General features: G+C 52.4%; 1 long non-coding RNA gene across 2 annotated transcripts; it reads left to right on the forward strand.

Annotated features, from left to right (window-relative positions):
- Positions 1 to 1962: 1962 nt before the first annotated feature.
- Positions 1963 to 11087, forward strand: LOC124107110 (uncharacterized). Of its 2 annotated transcripts, none has more exons than XR_009228702.1 (3): positions 1963 to 2068; positions 6400 to 6500; positions 7639 to 11087. It is a non-coding gene; the product is annotated as an uncharacterized LOC124107110 (long non-coding RNA). The 2 variants fall into 2 exon arrangements; XR_006856291.2 differs by having other exon boundaries at positions 6400 to 6464.
- Positions 11088 to 20181: the final 9094 nt, after the last annotated feature.

Here is a 20181-nt window from a genome sequence, read left to right on the forward strand (position 1 = left end):
AGAAAGTTGGTGAGCAGCATCCTTGGGAAGGGATCACATAAGGCAAGATGGGCCTCTCCACATGGGTTGAGTCCAGGGTCAAGGCCGGCTGACGATTCTCGGGTCCTGGCAACCTGAGATTTCAAGACTTCCTGGCTTTTCCATCCCAGTGGATTTCAAATGCTCATTTGCACTTCCTTCGCCAAAGTCCCACAATGCTAGACGGCAGAGGATGGCAGGTCACAGACTCACTGGCAAATGGGGTGATTCTACAAAGACACCAATAAGTCAGGGCAACGGGAAGAAAAAGTATTGTTACCAAGGCAATGTGACTTTTTTTTTTCAAATAACTAAATGGAATTACTGTAAAATTTTCAATGTTGGTCTTAATGAGCCTCTTAAAGCATCTTTCTTCAATTCCACTGTTATGAATATAAAGTATATACCGTGCCCTTAGTTAAGCAATCTCCCTCCCTCTGTCCCTCCTTCCTTCCTTCCTTCCTTCCTTCCTTCCTCCCTCCCTCCCTCCCCCGCCTTTCTTTCTTTCGTTTCTGTTCTTGGTGTTTTGGGTATGGGGGATTGAACCCAGAGGCACTTAACCACTGAGCCACTTCCCCAGTCCTTTTTAATTTTTTATTTTGAGACAGAGTCTTGCTAAGTTGCCAAGAGCCTTGCTAAGTGGCTGAGGTTAGCCTTGAACTTCTGATCCTCCTGTTTCAGCCTCCTGAGCTATTGGGGTTACATGTGTGTGCCACCATTTCTGGGTACAATCTTTTAAGTGATAAATAGTAATAATGAAGCCAGTACAGGTGGAACACGCCTGTAATCCCAGCAGCTCATATCAGTCAGACTGAAGCTACTCTGTTGTTATAGACAGAATGTTTGTGCTCTCCCCAAACTCACCTATTGACACCCTGGGCTGGGGCTGCAGCGCAGTGGTAGAGGGCCCGCCTCGCACGTGTGAGGCCCTGGGACCCATCCCCAATACTGCAAAAACAAGTACCAAAGTTATACACGGATATCCCAATCCTCAAGGAGCCTTTGGCAGGTGATGAGGTCACAGGGTAGAGGCTTCACAAATGGGATCACTGCCCTTACCAAAGAGACCACAAAGAGCTCATGCCATTTTTCCGCCATCTTTCCACCATATGAAGTCCACAACCTAGAAAAAGGCCCTCCCCAGAGTATAACCATGCTCACACCCTGGTCTCAGACTCCCGGCTTCCACAAATGTGATGAATAAAAAATTCCTGTGGTTTATAAGCCACCCAATCCAGGCTACTCTGTTACAGCAGGTCAAGCTAAGACACTCTACAGAGGAAGTTAGTGTGCAGTTGGCTTCCTGTCCCTCCTGGTCCCACTTTCCCCAGGCCCTTCATAATAACTCACCTCCCCACAAATCCTTATCTTATGCTGGGAGCCATTAGCCAAGTAGGTATGACAATTTCCTTGCCAGCGTACCCCATGTTGCTGACATGTTGCAGTGACATTGAATGTACTTAACCTTGCTCAAGGACCAAGGCAGATTAGGGTGTTCCCGGTTTTAAGATAATCTTGTTTAGGGCGTTCCCAGTTTAGGTTCCAGGTTTAAGGTTTAAGATTATTCCTGCTGGGAATAGGGCGTATCCTGCTGCCTGAGTTCCCCTTGAGTTCTCACGGGATTCAGACAGTATATTTTGGAGATAGAAGCCCAGTGGAGGTGGATTTGGGCAGAGAACGTGGATTTGGGAAGAGAACGTGGATTTCCCCAGAACGTGTTTGTAGACGGCTGGTGTGAGTTCGGGAATAAAGAGTTGCTGTTTGAATCTACAAGCTGTGTGGTGGCTCGTGATTGTGTGCCCAGCCAGACTGCGGCATTTGTGCCCAGCCAGACGGCATTTGTGCCCAGCCAGACTGCGGCAATCTTAGGGTTGGCTTCAGGGAAGCGGAAGTGACATGGCCCGTGGGCCGGGCAAGAATAACAGTTATTACAGACGGCACCTCATCTAACCCACTCAGCTAACCAGCTGCACAGGGATTGAACACACTACACCGAGGAGGAAACGGAAGCTCAGAAACCAGAAGGGACTTGCCCAGGACGGCGCAGCTGGTGAGTAGAAGCGCCTGGGTTAAAGCAGCTCTTGTCAGGCTCAAAGCCAGCTTTTAGTCCCCTAGGGCCCACTGTGTCTGAAAGGAGCTCACATCTCCTGGGCCCTACTGCCAGGGGAGACCTCAGTCCCCAAAGCCCTGCTGGATTGACCAAGTCCCCACAGGCAGCTAGGGGCTCACTGATGGATGACTCAAACCTCTAATGGCCACTTTTTCCCTCCAGTACTGGGGATGGGACCCGGGGTGCTTCACCACTGAGCTGCATCCCCAGCCCTTTTGATTTTTTATTTTGCGATAGAGTCTTGCTACGTTGCCAAGGCTAACCTCGAACTTGGGATCCTTGGGCCTCGGCCTCCTAAGTCACCTGGCATTACAAGCTTGTGCCACTGCACCCTGCTTCCATGAGGTTCGTCGAGACAACCCCCTCAAGGCCAGAGTTACTAGGAGGAGTTCAGAAACGGCCCGAGTACCCTATGAATAAATGTTCAGGGTTCCATCCGGAGACACCCGTGGTGACTGATGAGTCATCTGATGGCCAGCTGTCACCACAGAGCACTATATATAGAAAGAAAGGCCAGAGGAGTGCCTGGGACCTAATGCAGAGAGGAGGAGGTTGTACCGAGGAGGTGAGGCCCCAGCTGGGGGACAGGCCTACAGGACCTGGAAACTGCACCCACAGGTCTGCCCCAAATGGACTCCGGGTGAGCCACTCCCCAGCACGGAACACTCCATGGACTAGAAGCCACAAGGCTACAGCCAGGCTCTGCCAGCCCATTAATGAGGATTACCACTAATGATGGTGGGGGAGGGGGAATAATGGCTCGGCCAATTCTCCACGTGTCACTGCGTAGGTTTTCCCTCATACATGCACTTGAAGGCCACGTTCATATTGCTGTCATTTAGGTGGCCAAAACGGAGGCTCGGGACCCCAGGCTGGGTTAGGCTAGGCCTACACTCTTGGTAGCCACTGGCCACATGTGGCTATTAAGCATTTCCCATGTGGCCAGTCCCAACTGAGATCTACCCTACGTGTGAAGTACCCACTGGCTTTCTAAGACTTAGCTCCAAGAAAACAAAATCAAATATCTCATTCGTCATTTTTTTTTCCCTCAGTCACAGATTGAAATGGTCATATTTTGGAGAAAGGGGTGAGATAAAATATATTATTCACAGGAATTTCACCTGCTCCTTCTTAATGTGGCCCCTGAAGCATTTAAAATTATGGATGTGGCTCACATCTGCAGCCTGCATTCTATTTCTACTGGACAGTGCCGGGTTACAGGCTAGAGGCCAGGACCTTCAGGAAATCCTGGCCATGCCTTCTCCTGACGAATAAAGCCTGCTTCCTACTTCAAGGCTGAGAGAGGCCAAAGCTGCTTTCCAGACAATGCCAGTGGCCAGCTGCAGTTCCACGTGGATCAGTCACAGAAGACTCAGGTGACACAGAAACCCCTGAGTGTCCAAACCCCAAACTTGCTCCTTATGTCTTTGGAAAATGAATAGCCTTGCAGGAGAAGAATGGTGAATCCTCCTTGGATCCCTTTTCTCCCTTCCCCTTAACTCCCAAGACCACTGAGTAAGGTGGTGCATGTCTGTATTCCCAGAGCCTGAGGAGGCTGAGGCAGGAGGATCGCAAGTTGGAAGCCAACCTCAGCAACTTAGCGAGGCCTTAAGCAACTCAATGAGACCCTGTCTCAAAACAAACAAAGTTAAAAAGGGCTGAGGATGTGGCTCAGTAGTTAAGCACCTCTGGTTCAATCTGTAATACCAAAAAAAAAAAAGAATTTTCAAGAGAATTGTCTGCAATGTGATAACAACAAAGAGATGGGAAAATAAGGCTCCTTCCCAGCCCCTTCTGTCACATAAGCAGTGACTGCAGAGAATTGAGGGAAAGAAAGGAAATGAGAAACAGAATGGGAAATGCAGACGAGACAGACGATTCACACTAAGAAGGAGAAACCCTATCTCAGAGACAGGCACGCAAATGTCACTCGCTCTGCCCACTGAGACCTGGGGAGGGGGAGGGCGCTGGAGAGTGTGTGCGAGCCTGCCTGTGCGGACGTGCCGGCTGAGCAAGAGAACCCCAGAGGTGGGTTTGAGAAGGAAGCAGCCAGAACGGAACAGGGAGGCAAAACCAAACGGAGGTCCGGGGAGTTGACAGCCTGCCTTTGTGGCCAAGGCTGCCCTTTTCTTTCTGTGTCACTTTAAATTATTCACATCAGGACAATGGAAAGAATATAACAAAATAAAAAATGCATCGGGGCCACACTGGCCCTGGATTCGTGTGTGGTGGCAACGGGGCAAGGAGAAAGGACTGCAGCCTGGGTGCCCGGAGTGGCCCAGGCTCTGGGCTGCCGGTGGCTACGTTGGGATGTGCTTCTCCACCGACTCAGACCCTGCACCACCTCCCAAGTGAGCCCAAGTGAGCACCTTCAGGGTTCAGGCCTGCGCATTGAGGGGGCTGCTCCAATCAGAACACCCACAGGCCACAAGCCCTCTGGGGCCAGGCTGGTGAAGAGGGGGTGCCCCTTGCTGCCTCCTACCTCCACCTGTCCCCAGGCTGAATGATCCAGTCCAAGATCAAGGGTGGGTTCCTTCTGAGGGCTCTCTCTCTCTCCTGGGCTTGTAGAGGGCCACCTCTCTCCTGTGTCCTCATGTCATCTGGCCTCTGTGCAAGTGTCTCTGGTGTTTCTCTGTGACCAAGTTACCTCCTCTTTGAAGGACACCGGTCATGTTAAACTAAGCCCACCCTCATGGCTTCATGTTAACTTAATTGCTTCTTTAAAGGCCTCATCCCTAAATGCAGTTCCACTCTGAGGACAGAGCACTTCACATGTGAATGAGGGGGACGGGAATCAGAATTCAGGTCCAAGCCAAGGATAAACAATGAAAGCCCAGGCCCGGCCCACGTAAGAATAGAGGAGGGCAGTTCTGGAGTATGGCTCCCCTGGAGACAGTATAAAACTAAGCAAGACTTGCTTCTGCTTAGAGCTTTTTCCATCTATATTTATAAAAACCAAAGGCAGCAGGGCACGGTGGTACACGCCTATAATCCCAGCAGCTTGGGAGGCTGAGGCAGGAAGATCTCAAGTGGGAGGCCAGCCTCAGCAACTTAGCAAGGCCCTAATGAGACCCTAAGCAATTCAGCCATACCCTGTCTCTAATAAAATATGAAAAATGGGCTGGGGCTGGGGCTTAGTGGTTAAGCCCCCCTGGGTTCAATTGCTGGTACAAAAAAAAAAATCACAAAGACAACACCTCCTCAGGGCAGAGAGTTTGGCTAATAGCTGGTGTCCTCCCTGGAAGCAGGGATTTTGTGTCCCCAGCTCCCAGCTCAGTGCCTGGCCTCGCAGGGAAACTGATATGGATAGAACACAGGCTACTAACCAAGGCTCTGGGTCCCTACTCATTTAGCATCTTGGCACCAAGGAAACGGACTCCAGATGAATTTGAGCTTAATTCACAGACAGTTGAGACCCTTTCAAGATGAAAAACTCTAAGGAAGAATGCCGTAGCAGATTCCATTTTCCAAGATGGCTGCAAGACCTGTACCACATGCCTTTCTTACAATCTGATATTACTCTTCCCAAGAGCTGGGGAACATAGTCCCTCCCCTTGAATGGGGACAGACTTGTAACAAGAATAGAAGTGTCTCTGTGTGACTCCCTTACTCTTAGAAATCAGTCACCATGTGGCGGGGAAGCCCAGCCTACCCGGAGAAGCCACATGGAGATGCTCCCACTGAGGTTCCAGCCAACAGCCAGCCTCAGTGGCCAGTGGCTTGAAGGAAGAAGAGAAGATTTTAGAACAATCCAGCCCCAGACGTTGTCTGGGATAGAAGGCGAGAGACAGGAGAGAGAACCTTCTACCTCAGGGCAGTTGACCCTCCAGAACAGCAAGAGATACTAATAACACGGTAGTTGTTTTCCTAGCTGTGGGTCATCAGAGCCCAGGCCAAAAAACGACGCTGTGGACATGCAGCCTCCTCCCCTAGCACATGAAAGCCTCTCTTCCCCGGACCTGTTTGAAGACTCCTAACAGCAGGCTTGGGGGCTGGGGGCTGGCTCCATAGGGGCTGGGGGCCAGGTTGCCAGGACTCACAGCCCTGTTCATCACCTAAGTGTCCGACCTCGGGTGAGTAAATGATCCCTCCGTCTCAGTTTCCTCATCTGTCAACTGGGAAGCGTAAGTAAAGCCCTTTGCATGAGGCCGCGGGTCGATTCGCCGCGCTGGCCTAGATGGAGGGCTCAGAAGCGCGGGCCCACGGTCAATGTTTGGCAACTGTTCACGAGGGTGACATTACTCAATATCTCCCTTTCCTCTTCCTAACAGGTGGGCCGAGAGACAGGCCATTTCTGGCAGCCACACCGTTGACAGGCTTTTTCCATCACACTGAGGTCACCGGCTCAGCCCTACATTTGCTTTGTAAAAATGTCAGCAGCTGGGCCCCGTCCCTCCCCCCAGTGCTTGTGGGAAGCCAGCTCCCCCACCCCCTGCAGAGCTTGAGTTCTATCCCTGCGCTGTCATCTCACACGCCTTTGCCTTGCAAACCACAGATTAGCACAAGACAAAGGGCCGCTGGGCTAGGAGCTGACCTCAATACCTGCTTTTGAAAGTCCCTTGGCTTGGTCCGGAGCTGGGGGACACAGGATGAGTGGGCAGTCCACAAGGACAGTTGGCTGGGCTTGCAGGACCCTCCCGTCTGCATGTGGTGGGGTGCCTGATGGGAGCAGCCCTGGGAGCACTCCGGTTTATGCTACACGATCTGAGAGCAGGAGGGACTCAGTTCCCAGAGGGGACTCCATGCCAGAGCCGGTGTCTGGCATGTGGACCAGAGGCCAGGATCCCTCTGAAATGGAGAAATAGAGGGCGGGACACAACAGAACTGGCCACAGCAGCCCTTTTTGTCTGTCCCAGACCTGCCTGGAAAGGGTCCCCTCCGCCTTTTTCTCAGGGACATCCCAAGTCCCTGTCTTGGGCCCTCCGTCTTCCTTCCAGCTGCCCCACTCTAGGGGACTCAGCACCATAGTGATGAGCCCATTTTCCCCTCAGGCCCTTGTCACTTTTCCATTTGCAGCAACCAGTTCCCCTACCCAGCAGCACCCCTCCCCCACAGGGCCTTGGCTCCTCCTGACCTCCAGGGGGTCCATGGGCCTCGGCTCCCCCAGCCTCTTGGGGCTGCCAGCTGCCCAGGCTGTCCACGAATTCTGTCCCTACTCCAATCCCCTGGGTCACCTTGAAAAATGATCCTTAGTCTTTAATGAACCAATCGGTTCTTTAGAAAGGACACCTGGAACTTTCTTTGCAGCTAGTAGCCCTGTCAACAGGAGCACTATTGGAATTGGGGCCTGGACAAATCCCCATTGTATGGGACAGTCCCTTCCCCATTGTAGGATGTTGAGTGTCCCTGGACCCCTGGCCACTGAGTCTGGTAGCACCCCCTTAGTCATTGTGGCAACCAAACAACAGAACACATCCCCCCACTTCCCAATGTCCCCAGGGAGGGCCATGGTTCTTGACTAAGGAAGCGCCATTCATCTCAGGATCAAATTCTTTTTACTCCACAAACAGTCGCCAAGCAGCATCTCCCCGCAGGACCAGTTATGTGTGCCTGATCAGGGCCAGCTCCCGCGTGTCATTCAATCTAGAGTGAACAGCATGGCAGCCGCCTCCTCAGGTCCCTACCCTCCACCTGGGGACCACACAGAAGAGCGCAGCGCCTGAGTGGGCGCCTTTCCATGAAGGAGTAGGGGTGGGTCGTCCCTGGAAGATAATTCTCAGCAAAGCATTTCCTGGGAAATCATTGGCATCATTCCCCACCCCCTCCCTCCTCTTGCTGGTGTCCCCTTTAAAAAAAATTTGATCAATCAAAATAAAAGAACAAGCATGGTTGGGAGACTCGCACTGGAGATGCTCCCTGGTCCCACGCCCAGGTTAACCCTGGATGCGGCTCCCCTGCCTCAAATGCTAGTGTGGTATTTGTTCATGAAAAAGGAAGGGGAAGTTTAGCCTTTGGGGACATGACGACAGCTCTCCCCCTGGGTGCTGCTGCCTTCTGCCTTGAGCTGTTTGGACCAAACCCCGCGGCCAGCCTGGCAGGAGGCGCGTACACCTGGATCCGCAGGAGGGGACAGCAGCCATCCCCACAGAGTCACAGAACCGAGCCGCCAGCCCTGCATGTCTGTGGGTCTAGCTGTGACAGATCCCGACACCTTGGGCTGTTTTCCTTTTTTTGGACAATAGATCTCAACATCAGTAGCTTGTTTCTGATGCTACAGAAAAATCTCACCTCACAGGAATGAGCGAGGCTTGGGAGATCTTCATCTCCTGGGGTCCATTCGTGTGGATCTGAAGAAACTGTGACCTCTCTTCCCAGAACAAGATGCGCCTATACACGCACAGGATGTGCCCTGGTGGGGGCACCCGTTTTCCCAGGATTATGCAGATGATCATAAAGTAGCCCCCCAACCCCGCAAGCTAGGTCACAGGTTGTGGATTTGGAACTCACCCCCTTGGTTTACTCCAAGAAGAAATCTAATGTCAAAGCAGCTTTGATGAGTGGGCTGTGGCAGGTGGCTCAGTGGTAGAGCGCTTGCCCAGCATGTGCGAGGCCCTGGGTTCCAACCCCAGCACCGCCAAAAAAAAGCTTTGGTGGCACATACAGATTCAGGTACAGATACGATTCAGTTGCAGAGTAAGGAGTCCAACTCTCTCACAGGTCTTCCTGAAATGAGCCAAGGGCCTCATCAAGGTGAATGTCCCCACTGATTCAAAAATATAAAAGGAGATGGCAAGAGAAAGCTTTTGGAGACCACTGTTGTTCTTGAACACACCAAATTTAGGTAGACCTGCTAAAGAGAGAGGCCATCAAGCAACATGACCTTGAAAAATGCAAAACTCATTGCCCCAAAGTGAAACAACTCGGACCAATGGCAGTTTCTGGAAATAACTGTCCCACACTGCATTATGGGTACCCAGCGCTGCTCTATGCCATGGATGTCCTAAGCACTCTGTGAAGGCCAGGCCAGCATGATTGTTCCCACATAGAGGTTGCAACTATACAGGAAGGTCCAAAGAGACAAAGTAATGCCCAAAGGGATGCGATGGCTAGGAGGAGAAGTTGGGGGTCAGCTGCTTGCCAGCCCAATGTTCATAGGAACTGCAGGGGGCTCAGACACCATCATGGGGTAATCAACTAGCAAGTCATGGAAAAGCTGCACTCGAGTTTCGTAACCCAGATGGATGTCTAAAGGTCTACCCACAATGCTTTGGCAGCCCTGGTGTTGAATTCTCTCTTCCAAAATAAGTGCTTGACACCCTCGCCTTGAAAGATATGCTACTGTCCCCAAGATCCTCTCCTCCTGCCCCGACCGACTAGTCAGTGGTTGCTAGAGTTAGAAGGGACACCAGAAAAAGACGACAGAGAAAGCCAGAAAAGACGAGGGAATGTTGTATAAAAGAGAAGATCCATCCTAATGTAGGTAAGAAAGTCACTGGACTCCCGGAGCAGAAGACTGGGGGGCAGGACCCCCTAACGCCACCAAGGCCCAGTCCTTCCAGCTGCCTGGCCATCTAGCACCCAACCCTAAGCCAACATCACACATTTCAGGGTCGTGGTTACAGCCGAATCCCACTTCTGGTACCCATGTTTGGGTAGGCCAGGTTATCCTGAGGTAGCAAGCAACTTCCCAAATCCAACTCTCCAATCCCCAAAATCTGGATCATTCTGTGGGGTCTTTTCATGTGAAGGAGAGCTAGACCAGACTTTGTCCCATGTGGGGGCAGTAAGCAGCTGAGTCTGCTTCTGTTACTATTACAAACTGCCTTAGACTTTGTAATTTATAAACCACAGAAAGTTATAGCTCATTGTTCTGGAGGCTGGGAAGTCCAAGGTCAAGGCACTAGCAGACTTGGTGTCTGGTGAGGGCCACTCTCTGCTTCATAGATGCCCTGTTGCTGTGTCTTTGCATCACAGAAGGGGCAAACAGCCTCTTTTGGGCCCCTCTGGTAAGGACGCCAACTCCATCCATGAGGGTAGAGCCCATGTGACTTCTTAAGGCCCAATCTCTTAACACTGTCACCTTGGAGAGTAGGTTCTACCCTGTGGATTTTGGAGGGGCACAAACATTCAGACTATAGCTTATCAAATAGTGCTTGTTGATGTCCCATTGGTCAAAGGAAGTCACATGACTAAACTTATAGTCAGGGCTAGAGGGCCCTGCCCAAGCACGTGGCTATTGGCAACCATGTACCTTACACATAAACAAAAGTATCTCCCCACCCATGTAAGGCCTGAAACTGCCATCATTTCTCTTTGAGGCCTCTGAACTAAGAATTGCCTTCTGTTGGCTTGCTCCTGGAAAAATCAGGCATGACTTCATTGCATATCCTATGACTCATGATTTTATTTCAAGGGATATAGCCAAGAGAAAAGAGTGCTTATGTCTACCAAAAGTCACACACAAATGCACATGGCAACTCAAACGCCTATCAAGAACAGATAAACGAATCATGATATATTCACACCAAGGAATAATATACAGCATTGAAAAAAAAAAAACAAAAGACTGCTACATGCAACAACAGGATAAAGAAGCCACATATAGGGGCTGGGGATGTGGCTCAAGCGGTAGCGTGCTCGCCTGGCATGCATGCGGCCCGGGTTCGATCCTCAGCACCACATACAAACAAAGACGTTGTGTCTGCCGAAAACTAAAAAATAAATGTTAAAATTCTCTCTCTCTCTTTAAAAAAAAAAAAAAAGCCACATATATGCAAGAACACATATCATACCAACTATTTTCAAACACAGACAAATTGCCAGGCATGGTGGCACACCTCTATAATCCCAGTGACTCTGGAGGCTGAGGCAGGAGGATCACAAGTTGGAGGCCAGCCTCAGTGATTTAGTGAGACCCTGTCTCAAAATAAACAATAAAAAAATGGGGGGTTGGGGATGTGGCTCAGTGGTAAAGCGCCCCTGAGCTCAATTCCTGGTACCAAATAAGTGAATAAATAAATACCAGACAAATTAAGTCTATGCCATTAGAAGTCAGTTTAATGAAGCCAGACATGGGGGGCACCTTAGTCCCAGCTATTCAGAAAGTTGAGTCGGGAGAACTGCTTGAGCCCAGGAGCTTGGAGCAGCCTTGGAAACACAGCAAGGCTCCTCACAGAAGAAGAGGAAGAGGAGGGGAGGGGGGAAATCAGAATAGCAGTTGCCTTTGGAGGCAGAGCAGCTGGGAGAGGGCTCAAAGGGGCTTCTGGGACAGGTGCTGGGAATGGCGTGTGTCTTGCCCTAGGTGACTGTGGGTCTGTCTATGTAGAGGCATAAGATCAGGGTATCATTTCTTGTTTTCCTCTATGCAGGTTCAATCTTCAGTGTTTTTCAAGTAGAGTATTAAAAAGAAGACTGGGGTTCTGTGCAGCTGTGGGGGGGCTCCACCTTCTGCATCCGGGAGGGCAGCAGGGGAAGACCTTGCTGGGTATCCTGAAGGGCACCCCTCTACAGCCCTGGGGGGTGGGGGTTCTTGGACTGGGTCTCCACCAGGAGAAATGCTTTGAAAGCCTCTGTTCCCCAGAGTTGATCAAGGCAATGAGCTGCTAATGAACAGCAGAAATAACAATAATTAATAATGGGCAGAATAAAAAATGGATTTCAAATCCTGCCTAATTTGCCAGGAGACTTACTCCTGAGGCTGCCTCGGCTCACCCCTCTCTCCCCTTGTCAGACTGCAGGCTTCAACAAGGAAGTGGCGACACCACCCCGAGAGCTCAGGGGGGAGGGGGAGGGGAGGAGAGGAGAAGGAAGGGGGGTGGTGAGCGGGGGTGAGCAGGCTGGGGGGGAGGGGGCAGCAGGCAGGAGGGTGGTCCCCACAGGGCCTGAAGGGGCTCTTTGGAGGTGTTCACAGCAGCAGAGGTACAAGTGACCCTGGGGAGAGGGGAGTAGGCAGAGCTCAGTCATGGTCTCTGTCCCTGCTAGGAAGAGGAGGAGACCCCAGATCTCAAGGATGCCCCTCAGAGGCCCTGCAGCTCCCCGCAGCCGGATATTGGCTCCAAAGCCCAGGGGTCCTCCCGCAGGTTGCCCGGCTCCTGTCTTGAAGCCTTGGTGCACACCCCCAATGGCCCCTCCCCTCCGGGAGCCTGGTTGGAGGGGGAGGGGAGACCACAACAATGGAAGGAAACCCCTTGTCAGGAAAGGAAGATTCTAATTGGAGCCCTGAATGTTCCTGAAAGATTCTCTCTCTAGTTCCCATGCAAAGAGAGCAACAGACAATGGCAGGGCCCCTGAGCCCCCGCCACCCTTTCCTCCCGCCCCACCCTACGCAGGCTGCTCCCTACAGCTGGCGTCTTGTGGTTAAGGCAGGACACCCAGAGATCCTTCCAGCTCCTTCTAGGATAGGGTGAGAGGCAGTCAGGGCCTCCTGCGCTGGTTTTTCATGTGGGAGATGTCAGTATGCAGCCAGGTCTGAGATCTTCTGAGGTGAGACTCAGGGCTTGTAATATGAAGGTCAAGTTCATGAACACCCGCCCACAGCAAGGGTCTAGACTGTGGCTAGGGAGAAACGTGCTTCTCTTCCCACCGTGTCTTTCCTGATGTCCCTCGCCTTTTAGGGTTCCTCCTTTGGCCCTCTCACAAGGGTCCAAGCCCTAAACTCAGTCACCAACACCATCTCCCCTCCCCAGCCCCATACCCCACTGTTACAGTTTGGATGGGAGGTGTCCCTCAAAAGCTCATGAGTAAGACCATGCAAGAAGATTCAGAGGAGAAGTGATTGGGTTGTGAGAGCCTTAACCCAATCAGTGAATTGATCCCTGATGGGATGAACTGAGCGGTCACTGGAGGCAGGTGGGTGTGGCTGGAGGAGGGGGGACATTGGGGACATGCCTTTGGGGTCTATATTTTGTACCTGGAGAGTGGAGTCTCTGCTGTCTGATCACCATGTGAGCCGCTTCCCTCTGCCACACTCTTCCTCCATGATGTCCTGCCTCACCTCCAGCCCCAAGGAATGGAGCCTGCTGTCTATGGACTGAGACCTCTGAAACTGTGAGCCCCAAATAAACTTTTCCTCCTCTACAGCTGTGCTGCTCCGGTCTTTTAGTCTCAGCAGCGAAAAAGCTGACTCAAACACCCACTTTGTTCTTCTCCATCGTCGCCAGGTGTGGAGGACGTCAAAGCACATGCACATCCTTGTCTTTGACCATGAGTCTGTCAGAGGCTCCATGCCTTGGACAAGCCTGGGGACCTCTTCAAGTCCCAATACTTGAGTGGCTGCTCACATGGACCGAATGGCTCTCTCTTTTCCACTTCAGCAGAGCGGCTTCTTCTTGCCAAGGGCCAAGTTCTCTCTGAGTTGCAAGTTTGAGAAAATGAGGCCATTGTGTGGCTATTTCTGAAGGAATGGAGGCCTGCGGTGCCAGCCCCGGCCCTGTCCACCTCCCACAAGAACCAGGCACCATTATTTTTACACTGGGGAAAATTCCATCTCCTGTTTCAACAAAAACAGCTGAATCTGGCTGCGTCTTCCACCTTCTCCCCTACACTGTGGGGACAAGGTGTGGGTGTCATTGTTAGAAACGGTGCAGAGCAAGTGACCAGGGGAACTTTGAGATTAAGATGATTTTGCTGCTGAGGGCAAGGAAATTGCAAAACCAGTCCCCGCCCACCCCCACCAGAAAGGGACAAGGAAAGTTGGGGTTCCTAGACATTTTGTTTCCCCAGTACCAGGAGTTAAAACCAGGGGAGCTTAACCACTGAGCCATATCTCTATTGCTTTTTTATTTTTTTATTTTGAAACAGAGTCTCAATAGGTGACCTAGGGCCTTGCTAAGTTGCTGAGGCTGGCCTCCAACTTGTGATTCTCCTGCCTCAGCCTCCTGAGCCACTGGGATTACAGGCATGTGCCATGATGCTCAACCCTGGCAGCTTTGGAAATCAGTTATATTTGTTTGCTTGGGTTGCAAAAACAAAGGAGCACAGACTGGGGGACTTAACAGAATTTTTTTTTCTCATGGTTCTGGAGGCTGAAAGTCTGGGATCAGTTGTCAGCAGGGCTGGTTCCTTCTGAGGCCACTCTCCGTGGCTTGTAGATGGCCACCTTCTCCTTAGGTCCCGACAGTCTTCCCTGTGTGGGAGTCTGTGTGCTAACCTCGTCATCTTAGGAGGACACCTGTCATGGTGGATTAGGGCCCACCACCGTGACCCCATTTTCACTTATCTCCAAATACTGTTCCATTCTGGGATCCCAAGGGCTAGCACGTGAACTTGGGAAGGGACACAGTTCATGTGGCTTCTCTTGCTTCTGCAATGACAACCTATTCATGCTGCAGTCTATGGGGTTCCAAGGCCAAGAGAAGCTGCAGGGTTGTCGATCACACATGAAGGTGTCCAAGGGCGCCCTGCCTCGGGACTCCCTTCCAAGTAAATTCTCAAGTTCAAGTCCCACCTCTTCCAAGACACCTTCCCGGAGTCCTGAGCTCACACAGAGCACTCCTTTGGCCAGTTCCACAGGGAGGGTCATTAGAGCGAGCCCTCTGCATCCTGAGCATAAATTTGCATCATGAGTAAGATCTTTGTTCTTTTAGTTGCTGCTGTTCTTGTTTGGAGTTCTTTGTTTTCTGGGATGCTTAGCCACTGAGCCACATCCCCAGCTTTTTAAAAACATTTTATTTAGAGACAGGGTCTCACTGAGTGGCTTAGGGCCTTGCTAAGCTGCTGAGGCTGGCTTTCAACTCACAGTCCTCCTGCCTCAGCCTCCCAAGCTGCTGGGATTTCAGGCGTGCACTGCGGCACCTGCCCTGAGTAAGATCTTTGAAGACAGACAACCACCCACCACCCACACAGTGCCTATATCCGTTTGCAACTCTCCCAGCCTGGTGGTTTAGAGAGCGAGACCCGCCCCCCCCCACACACACACACACACCCTGCTCCAGGGATCCGCCTGGTTGTCCTCATCCCTGGTCCCATTGGTCTGATTGGACCAGTTGACTGAACTGGTCCAATCAGAGTGAATTTCAGGACTCTCTATGGAAATGCTGGGACTGTCTCCTCGGTTGGGTTTGGTCGTAGGAGCTAGCGAGGCTTAGAGAGCAACAGCTGCAACTGAGTGACAGGGCTGGGTGCCCAGGGCACTGGAAGTTCTGGGGATTTGGTGGCTTTGGAGCCGTGGGGCAGGGAATCATCGCCATGTGCAACCATCAAGTCCTCCCAAGGAAACAGACAAGATGATGGATGCTGGTGGCACCACCTTAATCCTTGATCAAGCCATACCTGAAGTAGGTTACCTCTGAACCATTCAGTAAACAGATAAATGTCCCCTTTGGCTAACATTGGTTTGGGCTGGGTTCCTAGTGGAACAATCAATACTGATAGAATCTTTCAGGTCCTCCAAGAAGCCTGGCCCCAGGGTAACACGAGGAATAAATTCTACAGAACCACAAAGTATCAACCTGTGAGGATTTTGTAGAGCAGAGAACTGTGACCAGAGTAAAGGGATTTGCCCAGTGTCATGGCTAGTTCGCATCAGAGCCTGGTCCCTGGTACAGTGCATTCTCACGGCACCCCAAGAGAGGACCCCACTGTTCCTCTGCCCCTGCCCCCCCCATCTTGTCCCAGGGCAAGAGGGAGGGGCCAGAGAAAGCCGGTGTGAAGCCACAGCACCCTCAGCCCCCCAAATAGGAAGAGTCGGTTGCGAGCCAGGGGGGCGGAGGAGAGAGGAGGCGGGAGATCTAGTGGCTCCTTGTCAATCCCATGTTCCGAGTCACCTGGGGCTGTGAGCAAGCAGCTCGTGTAGAGAAGGAGAGCAGCTGGCAGCCCAGACAGCGAGCATGTCAGTGTCCCAGGGACTTACAGGGCCCAGTTGCAAGGAGCGCTCTGCCCTCAGAAAGTCTGTCCCCAAGTGGGGCAGTGCGCTTGGCAGGTTCCGAAAGCAGCAGAAATACAATGTGCAGACTTGCATGGCTCCTGCCTGGGCTGGGGACACTCAAATATGGGATGGGGGACAGTCTGCAAATTAGCTGGGATACCTTGAGCATCTCTCTGTCTGTAGCACAGGGGCTTCAGGGGCCACATTTCTTAAATGGCAGCTCAGAGCTTCAAAGACCTGGGATGGAGGAAGCAGAGAGAGAGAAGGAAAAAGAAAGCGAGGAAGCCATATCACCTTTTAAAACCCAGCTTTGAGCCAGGTGTGGTGGTGCACGCCTGTAATCCCAGGTACTCAGGAGGCTGAGACAGGAGGATCGAAAGTTGGAGGCCAGCCTCAGCAATTTAGCAAGGCCCTAAGCAATGCAGTGAAACCCTGTCTCAAAATAAAAACTAAAAAGGGCTGGGGGTGTGGCTCAGTGGTAAAGTATCCCTGGGTTCAGTCTCCAGAACAACAACAACAAAAAAATCCCATAACATAAGCTCTGACTCATTCAATTTGTTGGAAAATAGCCTGGCCCCATATTTAAGGAGAAGGAATTTGACCAGTGGGTTGGGAAGACCCTCAAAGAACATTCAGACGTGATTTCAAACTATCATAGAGGGCTGGGGCAGGGGAGCACAGGGGTAGAGCCCTTGCCTAGCATGTATGAGGCCCCAGGTTCATTTTCCAGCACCCAAACCAGGTCAGTGCAGAGGGGCCACATGCCCAATAGCCCCAGCTGGGGGTTTCAAGGACACCCAGAACCAACTGCGAGCGGTTGAGCGTGAGAGGCCTCCCTTCCGGCTGCGTGGCTTGCACAAACCCCCTCCTCTGCAGCAGCACCAGCCCAGAAGTCCCCGCAGAGACGAAGGCACAGATGTGTCCTGAGTGCAGGTGGGATGCTGTCAGAATGAGCCGAGCCAAAGCCCCATGGAACCGCCTGCCACTGGCTGCCACAGCTGGAAGCAAAGGAACAGTGACCCACCCTTCTTCAAGCCCCTGTCTCGGTTTCCCATATGCAAAATGGAAAGCATAACAGGGCCCGGGAGGACGAAAGGGCTCCATAAATGTTAGTCTACCAGAAACGAAAGAGGTTTTCGGAGTCCCAGCAAGACTTCCACAAATCTATCATGGATGGGCCGACTGCTCTTGAGAGCCACGACTTCCAGAGATGAGCACCAGGTAGGCTGGAAACAAACAGGGTGTCTTGGAATTCTGAACTGGACTTTTCTGATTTCTTGGACCAGAAACATGGATTTTATATTGTAATACAGAGCATGGGGGGGGGGGGGAGCGAGAGCAGTTCTCCTGCCACAGGGAGAGGGAATAAAGGTCCCGTCAGGTTGAGGGCTTGGCTGACTAGTCAAAGGATCACGTGCTGACTGGGTTCCTAGAACAGGCTTGAGGCTCTTATGGTGCTGGGACAGGAGAGCTGTGGTATCTTAGTCCATTTTCTGTTGCTATAATAGAACACCTGAGGCTGGATAACGTATAAAGAAGAGAGGTTTGGGACTGGGGATGAGGCACAATGGTAGAGTACTTGCCTAGCATAAGGCCCTGGATTGCACTGCAAGCATCATAAAAGAGGAGGAGGAGGAGGAGGAGAATAAAAAGGGAACTACTATTCATTCCTTTGGGGACCAAGCTTCAGGCTCCACGAATGTTATAGGGACACAAACATATTCAAAGCATAGCACATAGAGATCCCAGACAGAGTTCCAGGAATGCAGAAGAGCGGGGTCCAAGGGTCACTCCACAGCAATGAGCAGAAGCCTCGTGCCCTCCAGGCAGGGCCCACCATTAGCATGGAGCTACAGACTAAGGAGGCGGGGGCTACACAAAAGGCCTTGACAGCAGACACAAGGGTGGCCCAGGGCCTGCACACCCAAGCTCAGTGACAAGGGCAGCCAGGAGCACCAAGCTCCCATGGCACAGGGAAGGACTGACCTGAGGCGCCCACTGGGCTCATGCATAGAAGCAGCATGGGAGGCCTCTGGACTGGAGGCCGTGGCCACATGGGACATCAGGATCCATGTTCAAGTTCAAGCCAGCAAGCCCAGAAGATGAGGCCAGGAAACAGAAGACAGCATGTAGACACATGTCCCCTGCTCAATCCCGGGACAGTGTAGGAACAGCAGTCCTCCACCCCGGATCCCTGTCCCAGGGCCACAGCTCACACGTGCCCATAAAGAATGAACAAGACAGACTCTAAGGCAGCATTTGCCTCCAAGGGACCATGACTTAAACCAGGAGTGACTGTTACCTTAGAAGCTGGAGTGTCCACCATCAACAGAGCCCGGCAAAGGGCACATGTCAGCACACCTGGGGGCGAGGAGAGTCGCATCCAAACCGCACTGCACTAGAGTCTGTTGCAGACTGGAAATCAGAGGCTGGAATGAGGACAGAGTGGAGTTTATGCATAAATCATCCCGTTGACCAGCTGAGCCGCGCCTCAGGGCCCGCATCCCTACAGGAAGCGCACACAGGGAGAGGCAGACGGCCAGGGAGGAGGGAGGTCAGGAGTGTGTCCAAAGGAAGACTGAACTGTGTGACTCTCGGTTTTGGATCCTGCTGCCTCTCTCCACAACTCTTAATTACCAGCAATCAGCTCTTAATTACCTACAACAAGAGAGACCCGGGAAAACACAGATAAATGAAATCCACAGATAATCCCCAAACCCCAATTTGGTCGATAACATCATCCAGCAGCTTCCCCAAGTAACCTCTTGCCAGGACTCCTGCGCTCCTGACCAGCTCCAGAGCAGAATGGTCCCCCATTTCTGGTCACTCTTTGCCCTTGCCCTTGCCTGTTAGCCAGTGGTGTGGGGGGAGAAGCAGGGAGGCCCTCAATGATTCCCAATGGAAGACTCCCTCCTCCCGTCCCTGGCATGTGACTGCCAGGGCCCCTGGCCAGGTGCCAGGCTCCAAGCCTCCTGCCATTGCATTATTTTCTCTGTTTGCCCAACAAACAGGGGCTCTGGCTGGGAATTGAAGCCACCTTGGAAAACAGAAATGAAGACAACAGGTTCCAGCGCAAGGGTGTCTGGGATCATGACCGCCCAGGACTGCTCTGGGTTCCAAGTATCCTGCAGGCCTGGGGCCTCTTTGTCCACACCTCAGTCAAGATGGCTGCCCAGAGCTGGGGACAGAACCAAAGCAGGTTCAAACCCAGAGTGAGAGGAAAAGGAAGGGAAAGACGCACAGGGATCCCTTAGCGCTCCTTCCTCTTGAGTGGGCAGGCAGGGCTCAGGCTCAGGCCCCAGGCCTGGCCTAGCAGAACTGGGACAGCGGCCTGCTTTGCTTTAAAACGAATATCATGGGCTCATCAGTGGGGAGAAATGCCCAAGAGTGACCCAGGGGCATAGTAAATGGCTCAGTTTTAATTCATTACAAAGAACAAAATAGCTGGGCGCACTGTTGCACACCTGTCATCCCAGCGGCTCAGGAGGCTGAGGCAGGAGGATTGCAAGTTTCAAAGCCAGCCTCAGCAACTTAGCAAGGCCCTAAGCAACTCAGTGAGACCCTGTCTCCAAATAAAACAAAACAAAAAGGGCTGGGGCTCCGTGGTTGAGGCCCCCGGGTTCCATCCCTGGCACCAGGCCGTACATACAAGCAACGCTCCCCCCACCCCGCCCAGCACCGGCCAGGACAGCTGTGGGCGGGGGTCCTGTGGAGTTCAGAGGAGCAGCGACAGGAACACTGCTCTCCCTTCCTCCTTCCATCCAGCTAACGTGTCGTCCTTAATGAAGCCGCAGGAGCCCAGGTGCCTCCTGATTGCTGGAAGCCTGCAAGCAGCACGCGCCCCACCAATGAGCCCCCTGCCCCTCCCTCACCTGTCCTTCCCCCTCCCCCATGTCCCCACACCCCCTACCCCGGGGCTGGCTAAGGGACACAGATGCCTGTCCCCTCCCCCCATGCACCTTACCCACCCTCCTCCCAGGAAAGAGGGGTTGCCTCCTGCAAATGGGGACCAGAGGGGATCGGGGCAGCACACCAGGGAGGGAGCACGGCCCGGATGAAGGAGGAAGCAGAGGAAGGCCAAGGGCGGTGGGCCCTGCAGCCGTGGCCTTGCACCTCGCACACCCTCCCCAATGGCCCCCAGCCTTGGCCTGGTCACAGCCCTTCCACGGTCTAAATGGGCATTAATGCAGCCAGCAGCGGCTCAATTTCATCACAGGAGACAGGAATAATTGGTCTCCAGTCCTTTGCT

Source organism: Marmota monax, unplaced genomic scaffold (assembly GCF_021218885.2).
Source record: "Marmota monax isolate L192 unplaced genomic scaffold, Marmota_monax_Labrador192_F-V1.1 WCK01_AAM20220418_F8-fsc00158, whole genome shotgun sequence".
NCBI lineage: Eukaryota > Metazoa > Chordata > Mammalia > Rodentia > Sciuridae > Marmota > Marmota monax.